This window comes from Silene latifolia, chromosome 2 (assembly GCF_048544455.1).
Source record: "Silene latifolia isolate original U9 population chromosome 2, ASM4854445v1, whole genome shotgun sequence".
In the NCBI taxonomy this organism is placed as follows: domain Eukaryota; kingdom Viridiplantae; phylum Streptophyta; class Magnoliopsida; order Caryophyllales; family Caryophyllaceae; genus Silene; species Silene latifolia.
Window position 1 is genome coordinate 186,595,229 of NC_133527.1, and position 7,298 is coordinate 186,602,526.

A 7,298-nucleotide genomic window follows, 5' to 3' on the forward strand; every position below is an offset into this window, starting at 1 on the left:
AAGTAGGGTTTTAGCTTCCATGCGGCAACGACGACGACAAAGGCCGCTTTTTCAATCAGTGGGTAGTTTCTTTCGGCGGCCAGCAGTGTATGGCTGATAAAATAAATTGGGTATTGCTGCTTGTTTTCTTCCCTGACAATCACGGCACTGACCGTGGCCGAGGTAACCGCTAAGTATAGATATAGCGTCTCCCCAAAGATCGGCCTGGGACGGGGTCGGCATGTCGTGTCGAAGGTGAGCTTTGAGTTGCTGAAAGCCGTGCTCTGTTGCTCCCCCAGCTGAAGTTTTTATTCCTTTCAAAGATTGTAAAGAACGGTGTGCTCTTGTCGGCCGACCGAGAGATGAAGCGGGCAAGAGCCGCAATTCTCCCCGGGCCGTCATAACCTCTTTTCGATTCCTCGGCTCCGGTAGGTCCAAAGATTGCTTGGACTTTCTCTCGGATTGGCATCAATTCCCCTGGCACTGACAAGTACGCCGAGGAACTTGCCGGCCCGGACACCGAAGTTGCATTTCTTTGGGTTGAGCTTCATTCTATATTTCCTTAGTGAACAAAATGTTTCGCTCAAATCGGCCAAGTGCTCGCTGTCAGACTTGCTTTTTACAATAGCATCGTCGACGTAAGCCTCGATGTTTCGCCCTTTTTTATCTTGAAACACTTTGTCCACCAGCCTAGTGTAAGTTGCGTCAGCGTTTTTCAAACCGAACGGCATCATTTTATACATGTATGTGCCGTGTATGGTGATGAATGCGCACTTAGGCATGTCTTCTTCGGCCATGAATACCTGATGGTACCCTGAGAAGGCGTCTAGCAGGCTCAGCATAGTGTAGCCTGCCGTTGCGTCAATTAAACTATCTATTCGAGGCAAGGGATAACAATCTTTAGGGCACGCTTTATTAAGATTTGTAAAATCAACACACATCCTCAACGCCCCTGATGACTTCCTCACCATTACAACATTTGCTAGCCACTCAGGGTAAGTACAAGGCATGATAAAGCCCGCCTCTAATAGTTTGTCTACTTCGGCCTTGATGGCCTCATCCTTCTCGGCTGAGGAGTTCCTCATCTTTTGCTTGACAGGGCGAGCGGTGGAGAGTACGTTCAGCTTGTGAACGATCACCTCCCGGCTCACGCCTGGCATCTCGGCTGCTGAGTATGCGAAGACATCTTTGTTCTTCCTCAGCAGGTCAGGAGATCGGCTCGAATTTTGGCTCAGTGTCGGCACCGATAGTTACGGTGCGCTCTGGGTCAATTTCCACTTCTTCGGTCTGGGCTCCTTCGACCATGCCGACGTTGGTATTCATCGGGTCGCCCTCCTGCTGTAAGGATGGGCTCTTCCCTTTCTCTGACTTCTTCGCCACTTTGAGGGATTGCATGTTGCACCCTCTGGCAGATATTTGGATGTTGACGATTTCGTCTCTCTCGTCCTTTGAGACGAGCTTTTGTGCTAACCCCCCGGTCCGAGACGTACATCAACGTCGGGGCCCGGATGGACATCACAGCATCGGCCTCGCTCAAAGTGACCCGGCCTATAAGAACATTGTAGGCGGACGAACCGTCGATCACCACGAACTCAGATAAAACATTCTTAGCCGCATCGGCTTGGCCGAACATCACCGGGAGTCTGATTGACCCCAGGGGTACCAGGCCGGCCCCAGAGAAGCTGTACAGCGGGTTAGTGCAGGGGCTCAGGTCTTCAATCTTCAGACCGAGATTGAGAAAGCATTCCCTGAACATGATGTTCGTCTAGGCACCTGTGTCAATTAGGCACCTCTTGACCAAGTGGTTGGCTATGTCTAGGTGGACTACCAGCGGGTCGCTGTGCGGGGCAACGACTCCTTCGTAGTCCTTCCTTCCTATGGTTATATCGGGGACGGTGGAAGCGGGGATCGCTGTGGTGGGCACAAAGTTGATGGCTTGGTAAAGCTCATTTAGGTGTCGTTTGTGCCCATTAGCTGACCCACCGTTCTCGTTTCCTCCGATGACAACCTGGATCACTCCCATTCTCTGGAATACTGATTTTCTATTCGCCCCGTCGGAGCTTGTTTCTGTGCCCCCAGCTACATACTTTCTGAGGGCCCCCTTTCGGATCAGCTCCTCGATGGCGTTCCTCAGGTGCCGACAGTTGTCGGTCTTATGGCCGGGTTGGCCGTGGTAGTCGCAAAACTGGCTAAGGTCACCGTCCCCCCTCGCCTTGGGGGGCCTTGCCCATTTCTGCCCTTCATTCTTGCTTAGGGCAAAAACCTCGGCCGGTGATTTGACCAGGGGGGTGAGACCGATGTACCGCTTCGGGGTGTATGGTCCTGAACTCCCCCCGGCGCCCGCCGAGTTCTGTTTCCTATTGAATCTTTCGGGCCGTGACCTATTAACGTCACGGCGTCCTTCATCTACGTTGTCCCGGCGGCTCCTCCTTTCTGGGTGCCCAGCTTCACTGTGGCCTACCCAGGTCTTGTGATAGTCCTCCACCTTTATGGCTCGGTCGCCCATCTTTCTGGCGGAGTCTAAGTTAAGGTCCTCGCACATGATGAGCTCGTTTTTGAAATCGCCTTTCGGTAGGCCTTTCATCAGCGCGAAGGCCGCCAGTTCTGTGTTCAGCTCACGGATTTGCTGAACCTTAGCGTCGAATCTCTTGACGTAGCTCCGGAGGGACTCGTCCTCCCCCTGTCGGATAGTCAGGAGATCTGACGTCTCCACGGCCCTTCGCTTGTTGCAAGCGTACTGGGCTAAGAAATTGTCCCTTAGGTCGGCATAACAGTATACCGAGCCATTAGGTAGCCCCTTGTACCAACTCTGAGCCATGCCGTGGAGGGTCGTTGGGAAGACTCGGCACCACACCTCGTTGGGTTGCTCCCATACCGACATGTACGACTCGAAAGCCTCGGCATGGTCGGTCGGGTCGCTATCCCCTTTGTATGATATGGCTGGCAGCTTCAGTTTAGTTGGCACCGGGACGTCCATGACATAGGCACTGAGGGGCTGTCTGACCACGTGTCGAATGACACGCGGCGATCGGCTCCTCGCAACCTTAGTCCGGCTTCTCTCCCCGTGGCGGGAAGGGCTTCTTGTTGTCCGACTTTGGAGAGTTGGACTTCTTTCTTCATTTCTTCGGGGGTGGCCTCGTTGGTGCCGCGGCGACGCTATCCTCCCGCGAGTGGGGGAAGGACTTTGGTCTGCCACTGGCAGCACGGGCACCGCCGGCGTCCTTGTATGCCCAGCTCCTTGTATTACTCCGGTCAAGTTGTTCGGAGTCACTTTATGGGCCCTGGACACCAGTGGGGGCGCTGCCGCCCCTGTCGCCGTGATAGGGGTAACCGGCGTACCACCCATCAGGTCCAGGAATAGCTTCAACTTGGCCGCATCGACCACATGTCCCATGACAGTGACTTGTCCGGTCGGCATCGGTATTTCTGGCTCTCTTGGCATCCCGTACTTCACCGGCTCAATGACTCGGCCGGTGGGGGACTGCCCGATCTCAGAATTAGGGAACGCGTCATCCTGGTAGAATTCAGTTTCTACACTCACAAGTTCTGGCTGTTTTGACATCTTCTTAGCTTTTTGGATGGTTTTTGGTTGTTTTTTTTTTTTGTAAGGTAGGTGACTAGCTTTTAGTATCTTTTCCCACAGACGGCGCCAATTGTTCCGTGTATGATTTCGGAGCAGTGTTTTGTGACCACGTAAGCTTGTGGAATGATGTCGTTGCTTGACTCTTCCTTTTCACTCTTTCCTGTTTAAGATGAACAAACTGAGGGCTCGGCTTGGGGCCGAACGTACTCACTCCGATGCTCAAGTCAGTAAACTTAAAGAGATAAGTTGTATGTTACTTGGCAAAGTATATTGTAGAGAGATAAAGGAGTTTATACCAGATTATTAGTGAGTTTTAGGATAGTTTTCGGATCCTTTTCTCAATGAGAATTGAGGAGTATTTATAGACTTTCACCTTTTGTCACGTAGTGGCCAAGTGGCCAAGTGGCTAGCAGGTGGAAAGACTGTTCTACCCTCGGCCGAGGGACCCATGGCAGGCCGGCTGGCCTGGTTGACTCCATGCCGAGGGGACTGGATATGAGTACGCGGATATGCTTCTCGGCTGGCTAGTTGCCTAGCCGAGACCCAATGGCAGCCGACAGTCGTCGTTAGGGTTGTCAATATGTTGACTTGCTGTCTTTTGGCTTTGACCTTGCTCAAAATGTTGACTCGGTCAGCGGGTGCCAATGTTGTTAGGATCGAGATCCTACTTTGGATCGATGAGCTTCCTAGGATCGAATCGGTAGGATCGAATCGTAGAATCGTAAGATCCTACAAATTAATTAAAATACATAATTGTCTTATTAATATATGTTAAAATCTCGTGTTTAAATCTGAAAATACTATTATCTTAGCATGTGCCTACTAATTATTCTCGTTTATTGTAGATTTCTATCTTAAAAGTCATATATAAAATTTTAGTAACTGAAAAAATCGAATATTAATAATGTAGGATTGAATCGTATAATCGTAGGATCGTAGAAACGGGTTAAGATTCTAGTTTAAAAAAAATTTGACACAAGTTGAATTGTAAGATCCTACAAAATTAAGATCCTACCTAGGATCGGGATCGCTCACCACTTTTTGGATCGTAGAATCGTAAGATCCTACGATCCGGATCGGGAGTTTAATAACAATGGCGGGTGCAGAATATGCCCCATCAAATAAAAAAAAATGAAAAAATAAGTCATTAATCAGATCATATCTATAATCATAGACAATATAAATAATTACGGAGTATATAATATTTGCTCTTTGCTTAGTCAGAAATTATCAGCTTGTCTTATTGAAAACGACCACTATCCGTTATAAGCTGGAGACGGTTAGTGTTCCCTTCACAATATGCAGTATGTGACACTCCATTTGCCTTCCCAGTTATGATATTATGAGAAAGGCACTATTCGTCTTTATCTTGTGCCGGATAGTGTTCGTAACGTCCGTCTTTCATAAGACTTTGGCCTATTCTTTTGATGAAACTTATCTCGATCTCGAATCGAATCAACTTATAGGATTCGAATCGAATCGAATCAACTTATAAGATCGAATCAACTTATAGGATTCGAATCGAATCGAACTTAACTTAACTTATAGGATCAAGTTAACTTAAATTAAGTGAGGTATAGGATTCGAATCGAACTTATAGGATTCGAATCGAATCGAATCAACTTATAGGATTCGAATCAACTTATAAGATCTCGAATCGAATCAACTTATAGGATTCGAATCGAATCAACTTATTGGATCGAATCAACTTATAGGATTCGAATCGAATCGAATCAACTTATAGGATCTGAAGTGAACTTAAATTAAGTGACTTGAAGTCCAAAAGAACAGGGCCTTTGTGGACAATTGTATGACATGCATGATTGCATGCAGGTATGTTTTAGCAGTTTCCAGGTGATTATCGTTTGACACATCACACATGACACATGCTCTCTTTTGGAATTAGCCACGTACGTCTTAATGCAAGAGAACAATGGCTGCTAAAACACCTCTATAAATGGAGAACAATTAGTAAATGTCACAAAAGTAAAGTCTTATTATAGCCTTTGATTTGATAATAAATAAAGAAATAAAGTAATCCGTTCAATATATCGTTAAGAAAAATGGCTGCTATTTCAACACTTTACAAGCCAAGATGGATAAGAATTTATCCTCCTGACCCCCAAAGACCTAGTCAGGTATGGTAGCATTCTATATTCCAGATCACTCCCTCAATTATTACTTCATTGTCCCGGTTAATAATTTACATTTTTCTTTTTTTTGGTGTTTTAATCAATAATTTATATTTTTATTTTGGATATATTTTACTCTTTACTTGTAGGAAATTTGAACTTATTGATATAACTTTAATCGAGACGCCGGGTAAACATTGCCTGTCCTAAATCAGTGTCTAAATCAGTTAGACACCCACAAATGGGCTACTTAGGTTTCGTAGTCACCTGGCTTATCTGACCGTAGTCAGTCACCTGGCTTATCTGACCGATATAACCTTAATCGAGACGTCGTGTAAACTTACACATTGCCTGTCCTAAATCAGTTAGACACCCACATGTGGCGACTTGGGTTTCGTAATCACCGATTCCAGGGTTAACGTCTCCTTCCGAACAATTTTGCACACAAAAAACGGAAGTGGAACTATTCTCTTAATATAGAAGGTAGAAGATATACAGAAGATGTTTTGTAATTTTTGTGTGTCTTAACGACTTCTATAGTGAAGAAAGGGCTTCACCAACGGTCACGTAGAGATGCCAAAAAAATTAGATTATTGGTCATAAAACCAGTAATCAATATTAATTAATAAAATCGTAAAGTAGGTGTAAATATTCGGAGCAAAAACGTAGCCCAACCCCAACGCGCATGTGCCACGAGGCGAGCCAAATGGCGGCTCTCATCCAGAAACTAGTTAACACTAGATAGATAAAGCAAATCCATATATAAAGATAAGACTTCTCCACTATTCTTCATATATGAGACAATTTTAGTTTAGAGCAACACCATACTCCAACACAACTTTATCTTTTATTAATATTAAAACGAATTTCCCACTCTTTATACCTTGGTCTTTGTGCATGTATAAAGAAAAGGAAATGACTGAGACGGGAAATACAATTATTAAATTCAAGCTAACATCAGTATATCGGGTGGTCTGTTTTCAGGAGCCGATGGATGGGGTTGATGCTTCTGTCCCTGTGTAGCATGCATCCAAGTGCTTTCACTCGTACTCTATGGCCTTTAGATTAAGGAAAATCATATCGTTGTGTAGATAAAGATCTTGATGCTACGTGCAGTTACGTGTCTTGTTACTTTATCGTTATGGGTTGATCTTCAATTATGTTGATCATGTCTGTAAATAATGTGGTTTTTTTTTTCCAGTTTTATGTACGTTATCATCATCAAGATCTTGAATAAAATCTAGAGGCCAGTTCTGGTTTGATATTTTGTGTATGTCGTCTACGTCGGGTCTTCAGAAAAAATTTAAGGGGCCGATTGTGACATTTTTTTGGCTCCTCATGCAAACACTACTAAAAAAATATGTGATTAGGACATTACAACTTTTTACTTATAAGCATCAAATTTTTGTTTGAAATACATTTTTAATTAAATAATCGATCAATCATTTTATATGCTTATTTTACACCCACAAGAGCAAAAATATACAATGATATTTACATTCAATTGATTCAAGAACACAAATTATTGCTTCAAAAAAAAAAGAACACCCAAATTGAAATAAAGGAGAAAAGCCGATATTTGGATCGAATTAGCCTCTATCAAC

General features: G+C 44.9%; 1 long non-coding RNA gene across 1 annotated transcript; it reads left to right on the plus strand.

Annotated features, from left to right (window-relative positions):
• The first annotated feature begins 5,534 nt into the window (after positions 1-5,534).
• On the plus strand, positions 5,535-6,954 carry LOC141631731 (uncharacterized). Its single transcript, XR_012537701.1, has 2 exons — positions 5,535-5,700; positions 6,679-6,954. It is a non-coding gene; the product is annotated as an uncharacterized LOC141631731 (long non-coding RNA).
• Positions 6,955-7,298: the final 344 nt, after the last annotated feature.